We start from the raw sequence: 10,548 nt of genomic DNA on the forward strand, positions 1-10,548 counted from the left end.
TGTTAATGAGTCTACCAGAAAATAAAACATAATGTGTATGACCAACGTTAAATATGCTACTAGGATAAGACACAAAGTTTATTCATTCACAGAATCCATTTATCTCATTCAAATGTAATTCAAGCCTTCTAGTTTCTCTTCCACTGCAAACCCCTTGGAACTGTTTGCATCTATTGCTCTCCATAAACCTGGTTGCACCTCTTTTGACGCCGCTAATCTCCAGAGGGGTGCCCTGTCAGTCTTCCATAGTGTCAGTCACCTCCTGAGAGTCTGTCATCATGCTCAATATAGCTTTTTTTTTTTTTAACTGATCCCCACCCCGCTACAATTCAATGGGAAGTGGAGCTACTTTGTTTTCTTGAAGATTCACAATTTTTTCTCCTTTCTTTTCTTTTTTTTTTTTCTTGTGTGGGCCAGAGAGAGATTTCTCATCTCTGCTGCATTTCTTCTCCAGAATTAGTCCCTCAAGTGCCTCTCTGAAAACTCAAGTCCTCCAATGACCATAATCTATTTTACTAATTTTGTACTAGAGTCTACAAAAACCAAACCAAACCCGTTGCTGTCAAGTAGATTCGGACTCTTAGAGACCCTACAGTATTATAGACTAGTGAAGTGAATTTAGGAGCCCTGATGGTACAGTGGTTGAAGTGCTTGGCTGCTAACCAAAAGGTTGGCGGTTCAAACCCACCAGCTCCTCTGCAGGAGAAAGATGTGGTAGTCTGCTTCCATAAAGATTTACAGCCTTGGAAACCCTATGGGACAGTTCTACCCTGTCCTATAGGGTCGTTTTGAGTTGGAATGGACTCAACGGCAGTGGGTTTGGTTTTGGAAGTTAGTTTATATTGTGAACTGAATGCTGCCTCCCCCACACCCCCCCTCCCCCCAAAAAAAGTGTTGGGATCCTAACCCATATACTTGTGGATATAATCCTGTTTGGAAATAGGATTTCTTCTGTTATGTTAATAAGGCCATATCAGTGTAGGGTGTGTCCTACACCTAATCACTTCTGAGGTAAAAGGAGCAGCATAGACACAGAGACAAGGAAGCACAGATGGGGGGTGGGGTGGGGATAGATGCCACGTGAAGATAGCCAAGGAACCAAGGAATGCTGGGGTTACAGAAGCTGAAAGAGACAAGGATCTTCCCCCAGAGCTGAGAGAGCCTTCACATATAGCCTATGCCCTGAACTTGGGCTTCTAGCCTCTTGAACTCTGAGAACATAAATTTCTGCTCATTAAAACCACCCTCTTGTCATATTTCTGTTACAGCAAAGTAAGGTATTTACATAATTATGGTATAAAATACAGATTTAATTGCATGGTAAAATAAGAGAGATAATTAACCAATTAACAACTCATCAACAATATTACTACATACAGTGTATAAACTAATTTTACAAGTCTGATATTAACTCACTTTTAAGGAAATCAATATAATAAAAGCAGAGCACAACTGTACGGGGCGATTCTAACAAGGGGTTCAACAAACTCACACCTTTTTTAAAAAAACAGTTTTATTGAGTTATAATTTACATGCAATAAAATGAACTTGTTTTAAGTTTACTGTTTAACAAATGTCTACACCTATATAAGAAGCCCTGGTGGCGCAGTGGTTAAAAATGATCAACTGCTTACTGAAAGGTCAGCTGTTTGAAACTTTCTTTTTATATAATCACCATCACAGTTAAGTTATAGAATATTTCTTTCACTCCAGAAGTTTCCCTCATGTCCTTTTGCAGTTAACGCCCCAACCCCAACGCACTCCATACCCCAGGTACCACCAATTTGCTTTCTGCCACCCTACATTAGTTTTCAGGCCTTTACAGATCCAAACATCTTGGTTAGTAATGAGACAAAAAATTCAGGGTGTTCTATATATTTATATAATGATTTCAAATCCCATATGGTATAAGTCACTCTTATGCTTTCAAAATACATGTATATAAGTACTCATAGTATGAACTTAGAAGTAGAAATATGTTTTGTAAGCTTTTGTGAGGCTCTCTAACACTAACTCTGAGTCATGAGAAATCTGTAAGTCATAAGAAAATTATTTAGAAAATTTCTGAGCTTAGACATAGAAACATAGAAGCATGTGAAGTATGTAAAGAACGTAAACAACCTTTAAGTTCACTTTGACCTGGTATGCTGTGACTCAAGAAAACATAACACAAATCTCAACAACCTCCCTAACCTCTAATCTTGAAGAGAAGATGTGTCATTTGGCTACTCTGTAACCCTGCAGAAAGGACAAAACATACTAGTTTTTGACATCACACTAGCCCTTGTTTTGTGGAGCCAAGGTGACAAATTCACATTTAAGCCCTGAAGTTCTGCTCACTCATTGAGAGAAGACAGAGAAAAAGACCAACAGCTGCTGGGACTGTGCCCAATGCCACCAGCCTTGGACCCTAGCTACAAGAGACCCCTGCTGAGTTCAAGCCACGGTCAAGCCTTCCTCCTGAGATCTCTCCTTAAATGCAGAAGCCTGAAGTCTACAGATTTGGACTCTAGCCATTTAACTAACATTGTAATTGTTAATTTGATTCTCTGGTTGTAAATGAATGTTGTGAGGTCTTGCTTGGGTGCCTTGCCACGCATGACTACTTTGCAATAAACTAGTTTATGCCTGTCAAACCTGCGTATCTCTCTATTAATTATTTAAGAAAATCCTGCACAACAAAGGGTCAGTAAATAGAGGCTCTGGGGGAAAGATACTGGAATATATACAAGGACATGTGCTGTTACCTAGTTTTGCTAGTGCACAAAAAAAAAAAAATGTCAGCTTGGTCAGTTAAAGTTAGAAAGAACTCTTCCCTGTAGGAAGATGAATGCCAATGTGAAAAGCCAAAATTACAATCTTGTGAGGAGAAGAAATTATAGGGAATATGTTACATTCACATTGTTATAGTTCTACTATTCATAATTTTTCTTATTTATAGTTTTAAAGGAGGCAAGAAAAATTCTCTACAATTTTAGAGATCCGTATCTATATCCTCTCGTTGAAGGAAGAGTTCCCCCTCCTCATTCTTTCTTCCTTCATAATATGAATAGTAAGAATGTATAGTGGTGACAGTTGTAGAAGAAAGAGCACATAGAGGACATCATCCCAAGATGCCTCAATGTGTAAAATACTAAAAGTTCTAAAAATTAAAAAATTAGATAACATTTTGTGTACTCAATTGTGCCCAATCTTAATTTCAGATAAGAAAATTAAGAATATTCCAAAGCAGGAAATTTAGGCCATTTAGATTGTGCATTTACTGCTTTCCATTATAGGATCCTTCAAGGTTAAATTATTATTGTTGTTGTTAGGTGCCGTCTAGTCAGTTCTGACTCATAGCAATCCATGTACAACAGAATGAAACACTACTGAGTCTTGCACAATTCTCACAATTGTTGTGCTTGAGCCCATTGTTACAGCCGCTGTGTCAATCCATCTCATTGAGGGTCATCCTCTTTTTTTGCAGACCATCTACTTTACCAAGCATGATGTCCATCTCCAGAGACTCATCCCTCCTGATAATATGTCCAAAGTACACGAGACAAAGTCTTGCCATGTTGGCTTCTAAAGAGCATCCTGGTTGTATTTCTTCTAAGACAGATTTGTTTGTTCTTCTGGCAGTCCATGGTATATTCAATATTCTTTGCCAACATTATAATTCAAAGGTCTTCCTTATTCAATGTCCAGCTTTCACTTGCATATGAGACAGTTGAAAATATCATGGCTTAGGTCAAGCACACCTTATCCCTCAAAGTGACATCTTTGCTTTTGAACACTTTAAAGAGATCTTTTGCAGCAAATTTGCCCAATGCAATATGTCGTTTGATTTCTTGACTGGTTAAATTAGTAGAACAATTATAATGTTAGATAAAAAACCACTGCCAATGGTTATTTCCAGTAATTTTTCTGAGATTAATATTTGATTACTAGAACACAACAGGGCATGTGCTTGGCAGTTTTAGTACTTTGTACGGGTGCAGGTATGGCAGGTCACCTTGGCTTTCTATTGGGGGCCCAGCACTGCTTCTGCTCAGCATGGCTCTGCTTGATCAAGACCCTAATTAAATGCATTGAAACTGAAGGCATAACTGTTCACTTAAGATTTATAGCTGTCAAACTTGAATAACTAGAATTAAATTATCTTCATTAATAAAGGCTAGACTGTGGTCTTAAATTACTCGAAAGTATCTTGATTGTTTCTTTTTTAAACAGAGACAAAATGGAAAGATCACATTCCTAGTGCATGTACCCTGAGACTCAAGTTGTGTACAAAGGATGGGAGAGCCTATATAGAGATGTATATGGAGCTTGGAGATACAGATTGAGATGTCCACATGTTTGCATTTGAGGCCATTCAGGATATAGGATAGAGACAAAATGGAAAGAATACTACCTTTTCCATTTATGGCAAGCAAACAACCTTTATTTAAATTCTTGGGTCAACATATGAATCTCTAAATTCTTTTTCCTTTTATTTCATCAGCTCTTCCTTTTCTTCCAGTTCTTGAATAAACAGCCATTAGCTTAGCTTTTCAAGAAATTTTCTTTTATGTACATTTTTCATTGTCTTAGGATTGCTCTATAATAGCTTCAGCTTTTGCTAAATATGATGCTTTGACAACTAGATAGTTTCTGGTCTTGTCTCCAGTAGTTTCTTTCTTTCTTTTTCTAGTTTTTATATTTTCTAATTATACCCTTAGATAAAGTCTATCTGTAGGATTATCTACTTTTTTGTTATTTAAATTTCTACTGTGATATATACTACATATGTGCATAATTTAAGTATATTTTCAAACCAGAAAAGTAACTTTTCCCATCTTAAATGATTAAGTACCACAAAGCTCTCTTTCAAAGTTCCTCTATATTCCCTTTCTAATTTTGAATCAAGTGCTGAAAATTAGTTCTATAGGCAATTATTTCATATCAAATTAGCTAGCATATTTTCATTGGGCCTCTAGGCATTGGTAGGAAATGAAAGGTCTGAAATGAACAGATTGTGGTGGACAAACTAGTAGAATCTGGCTATGTGAGGTATAACAAAGTGGGAGAACCCCTTGTTCTCTTGTTAATCAGAAGCCTTTGGGAGATGATGGACTGATCTAAACATGAGACTGGCAGAAAGTCTGTGGTTTTGCCAGATATATGGCAATGTTTGTTGTTGTTGTTCTGTGCCGTCGAGTTGGTTCCCAACCATAGCAGCCTGATGTACAGCAGAACGAAACACAGCTGTCCTGCACCATTCTCACAATTGTTATTATGCTTGAGCCCATTGTTGCAGCCACTGTGCTGTGTCAGTCCATCTTGTTGAGGGTCTTCCCCTTTTTGTCTGACCCTCTACTTTACCAAGCATGATATCTTTCTCCAGGGACTGTTCCCTCCTGATAGCATGTCCAAAGTACACGAGACAAAGTCTTGCCATCCTCCATTCTAAGGAATATTCTAGCTGTACTTCTTCCAAGACAGATTTGTTTGTTCTTCTGGCAGTCCATGGTATATTCAGTATTCTTCACCACCACCATAATTCAAATGCATCAATTCTTCTTCCCTCTTCCTTATTCATTGTCCAGCTTTCGCATGGATATGAGGTGGTTGAAAATACCATGCTTTGGTCAGGCGCACCTTAGCCCTCAAAGTGACATCTTTGCTTTTGAATATTTCAAAGAGTCTTTTGCACCAGATTTGCCCAGTGCAATACATTGCCTGATTTCTTGACTGCTGCTTCCACGGGTGTTGATTGTAGATCCAAGTAAAACAAAAGCCTTGACAACTTCAGTCTTTTCTCCATTTATCATGATGTTGCTTATTGGGCCAGTTGTGAGGACTTTTGTTTTCTTTATGTTGAGATACAATCCATACTGAAGGCTGTAGTCTTTGATCCTCATCAGTAAGTGCTTCAAATCCTCTTCCCTTTCAGTAAGCAAGGTTGTGTCATCTGCATATCACAGGTTGTTAATGAGTCTTCCACCAATCCTGATGCCTCGTTCTTCTCCATATAGTCCAGCTTCTTGGATTATTTGCTCAGCATACAGACTGAATAAGCATGGTGAAAGGATACAACCCTGACACACACCTTTCCTGACTTTAAACAGTGAAGTAGCCCCTTTTTCTGTTCGAGTGACTGCCTCTTTGTCTATGTACATGTTCCTCATGGGCACAACTAAGTGTTCTGGAATTACCATTCTTCACAATGTTATCCATAATTTGTTATGATCCACGCAGTTGAATGCCTTTGCATAGCCAGTAAAACACAGGTAAACATCTTTCTAGTATTCTCTGCTTTCAGTCAAGATCCATCTGACATCAGGATTGATATCCTTTATTCCACATCTTCTTCTGAATCCTGCCTGAACTTCTGGCAGTTCCCTGTCATTGTACTGCTGCAACTGCTTTTAAATGATCTTCAGCAAAACTTTACTTGTGTGTGATATTAATGATATTGTTCAATAATTTCTGCATTCTGTTGGATCACCTTTCTTTGGAATGGGCACAAATATGGATCTCTTCCAGTCAGTTGGCCAGGAAGCGGTCTTCCAAATTTCATGGCATAGATGAGTGAGCACTTCTAGCGCTGCATCCCTTTATTGAAACACCTCAGTGGATATTCTATCAATTCCTGGGGACTTGTTTTTCATCATTCCCTTCAGTGCAGCTTGGAATTCTTTCAGTACCATAGGTTCTTGATCATATATTACGTCCTGAAATGTTTGAATGTTGACCAATTGTTTTTGGTACAGTGACACTGTGTATTTGTTCCATATTCTTTTGATGCTTCCTGCATTGTTCAGTATTTTCCCTGTAACTTGAGGCTTGAATTTTTTTTCAGTTCTTTCAGCTTAAGAAATTCCAAGCGTGTTCTTCCCTTTTTGTTTTCTAACTCCAGGTCTTTGCACATTTCATTATAATACTTTACTTTGTCTTCTTGAGCCGCCTTTTGAAATCTTCTGTTCTGCTCTTTTACTTCATCGCTTCTTCCTTTCACTTTAGCTACTTCATGTTCAAGAGCAGTTTCAGAATCTCTTCTGACATCCATGTAGCAATGTTGGGAAGCTAGAATTCAGCAGGTGGCAAAGAGGGTTGCTGGGAAGTGGACTAAGATTGTTGTCAGGAAATATGAAGTAAAAGGGTGTAGGGGATGGTAACTGGGAACTGGATTCTCTAAAAGAGCAGCCTGAGTCAGGTACCAAACAAGCTAAAGAAAAGGGTGGGCATAGGCACTGGGGGCCACAGCCTGGGTGGAACCCAGTGTCCTGTTGGCTGTTTTGGAAGGCTGGAGCAACTGGTAGTCATCAGTTATCACATGGGGAGACAGGTATGTGGAAGGCATTGAAGACAAATACTTTTGCTTCACAATTTTACCTGGTTACAATTATCCACCATTTAAACTGTTTTCTGCTGTTACTCTTTTGTGTTACAGTGACTATTTACAATCTACAAAAGCACAAATCAACATTTTATTCCCTACTATAGTTTCTTTCTATTCTCATTGCTCTGTCCTCATGAAGTGGAAAAAACCACAGACACATATAATCAGTTTTCTTGATGACACATTTTGTTGGAGCATTTTTACAGATTGTGTTGAGTGCCAACTTTACTATGGGTATGCAAAAATAAATTGATTAAGAAGAGATTCAAATCTTGTTTTTGCAATTCAAAGCATCTAGGGTGACACAAGGTAATTTACACATAATTAAAAGTAAAAAGCATCCTGTGTGGAAAATTTGACTAAAATAAAATTCTGAGACCGTAACCCAGTGGAAGTTTATTTCCAAGCACATGAAAAGTTTGACAGTGCTACATTTGGGTTCTCAGAGTAAGTAAATTTCATTTCCACTCACACATACAAACAGACCACACAGGTAAATGGAGATACAACTCAAGAAGAAAAAACAAAAAACAATTTTGCCTTAGCTATATACACAGTTTGGAGAGTCTGAGTTCAGCTCAATATTCTCATAACTTTGTGTGTGGCTACATACCTAGAGAAAAATAGCTGTTTGGTAGGTTTAGAGTATCACTTTGAGTAATGTTCAGATAGGTAAATGTCAGCTAAACCAGAATGTTTTCTCATCAACTCAAAAGCTATTAACTGATGACTAATTAATTCTAAGGAGCCCTAGGGGGGCCGTGGTTGAAAGTTTGGCTGCTAACCAAAAGGTTGGCGGTCGAAACCCACCAGCCCGGTGTGGGAGAAAGGATTTACAGTCTTGGAAACCCTGTGGGGCAGTTCTACTGTGTCCTACAGGGTCACTATGAGTCAGAATCCACTTGACAGCAATGGATTTGGGTTAATTAGTTCTAACTCTTGGCCAAGCAGAGCTCAGGATTTGCAATGGATTTGGGTTAATTAGTTCTAACTCTTGGCCAAGCAGAGCTCAGGATTTGCTCCCTTTAAGGTTTCAGAGGAAATAGGGAACAATCTTGTCTGTAATTATCAACAGTTTCTTAGGCTCAATCACAGAAGTGTTTAACACGGGACAAGAGATAACATTAATTGAAATAGGAGATAAGAAAATTTTGGGATTAACACATATTCTTGAGGATGGGTTTCCAAGAGACGGACAAAATGTACTGGGAAAAATCTTATTTTCCAATTCTAATTTAAGATTTATTTTTCTAAAATACTTCCCCTTTCACGGCCCAGCTACGGTTCACCTCATAAATGAAGTGTTTAGTTACTCCAGTCCAAAGATATCACTCTTATTAACTCTTAAGCATTCATTGCTTCTATATAATCAGGTCACCTTAAAATCATACTAATTTTTTATATACGTGATTTCCTCCTGTGAGTCTTATCTCACCCACTACATCATAAGCCCCTTGTAGGGCGTCTCATGTATTTGCAGCGCTTACTAAGTGTAAGGCACTGTTCTAACTGCTTTGCAAACATTAACTCACATAATTATCAGTCTTTATATGTTCCACAGGATGTAGCATGTGCTGTGCACATGGGAGATGTAAAATATTTGTGGAATGAATTTTGCACCACTTAAGCATTTCCTGGAGACTCTGGCTGTTATTCTGGTTGGAATGTAATAAAAGGAGCAGATGACTCTGTTGTTGGTATGTTGTTGGTCGCTTCAGACTCATAGCAACCCTCTGTACAACAGAATGAAACACTGCCTTGTCCTGCACCACCCTCACAATCATTGCTATGTTTGAGCTCAGTGTTGCAGCCACTGTGTCAATCTATCTCTTTGAGGGTCTTCCTCTTTTTCGTTAACCCTCTATACTACGAAGCATGATATCTTTCTCTAGTGACTGGTCCCTCCTAATAACATGCCCAAAGTATGTGAGACACCTTGCTTCTAAGGCCGTACTTATTCCAAGACAGATTTTTTTCGTTCTTCTGGCAGTCCATGGTATATTTAATATTCTTCACCAGCACCATAATTCAAAGGCATCAATTCTTCAGTCTTCCTCATTCATTGACCAGCTTTCACATGCATATGAGGCGGCTGAAAATACCATGGCTCCGGTCAGGTGCACCTTAGTCCTCAAGGTAACATCTTTGCTTTTCAACACTTTAAAAAGGTCTTTTGCAGCAGGTTTGCCCAATGCAATATGTCATTTGATGTCTTGGCTGCTGCTTCCGTGGGCGCTGATTGTGATCCAAGTAAAATGAAATCCTTGACAACTTCAATGTTTTCTCTATCATGATGTTGCTTGTTGGTGCAGTTGTGAGGATTTTTGTTTTCTTTGTGTTGAGGTGTAATCCATACTGAAGGCTGCAGCAGTCTTTGATCTTGTTTTCAGCAAGCAATGTTGTGCCATCTGCATACGGCAGGTTGTGACTGAGGTAACGCGAGGTTACTCTAGGGAGCCTTGATGAGATGGATTGACATAAGAGCTGCAACAAAAGACTCAAACATACCAAGGATCATGAAGATGACTGAGGGACAGCAATGTTTAGTTCCGTTACATGTAAGATGCCGCGAGTTGGAGACCACTAATGACAACTAACAACAACACTACTCTAGGGAAATGCCTCAGGGTGTAATTTGACACTCGCCCATACTTTCATCCAGTAGATTCCAATTCATGGCAACTCAGAGTATTACAGAGTAGAACTGCTCCATACGCTTTTCTTGGCTGTAATCTTTACAGAAGCAGATCTCTAGGACTTTGTTCCAGAGCCGCCGGTTGGGTTGAACTGCCAACCCTTATGTTAGCAGTTGATTGCACTATCGAGGCTCCAATATGACACTCGCATAAATTTAAAAGAATCTTTTATTTTGCACACATTTGGGCCAAGTTCCCAGTTAGGGAACTAAGAAGGAAGATATTTCAAAATGACAAACAGTAAGTCAACGCAGTAAAGGTTGTCCTTTCCATGGGACCAGCTGTCAACTCCGACAAGACTGAGGGAAAGGGAAGACCAGAGACTGGGCCGCCTGGGACCGTCCTCCAGGCGACAGGAGGAAGGGGCATGAGGAGGACACGGCGTTAGGAGGCGTGGCCGGCCGCGGCGAGGCGGGGCCGGTCGCGACCAGAGAGGGAGGGGCAGGGCCGGTCAGGACGGGGCTGGGCTGGGAGGGGCGGGACCAG

This window comes from Trichechus manatus, unplaced genomic scaffold, assembly GCF_000243295.1.
Source record: "Trichechus manatus latirostris isolate Lorelei unplaced genomic scaffold, TriManLat1.0 scaffold00005, whole genome shotgun sequence".
In the NCBI taxonomy this organism is placed as follows: Eukaryota; Metazoa; Chordata; class Mammalia; order Sirenia; family Trichechidae; genus Trichechus; species Trichechus manatus.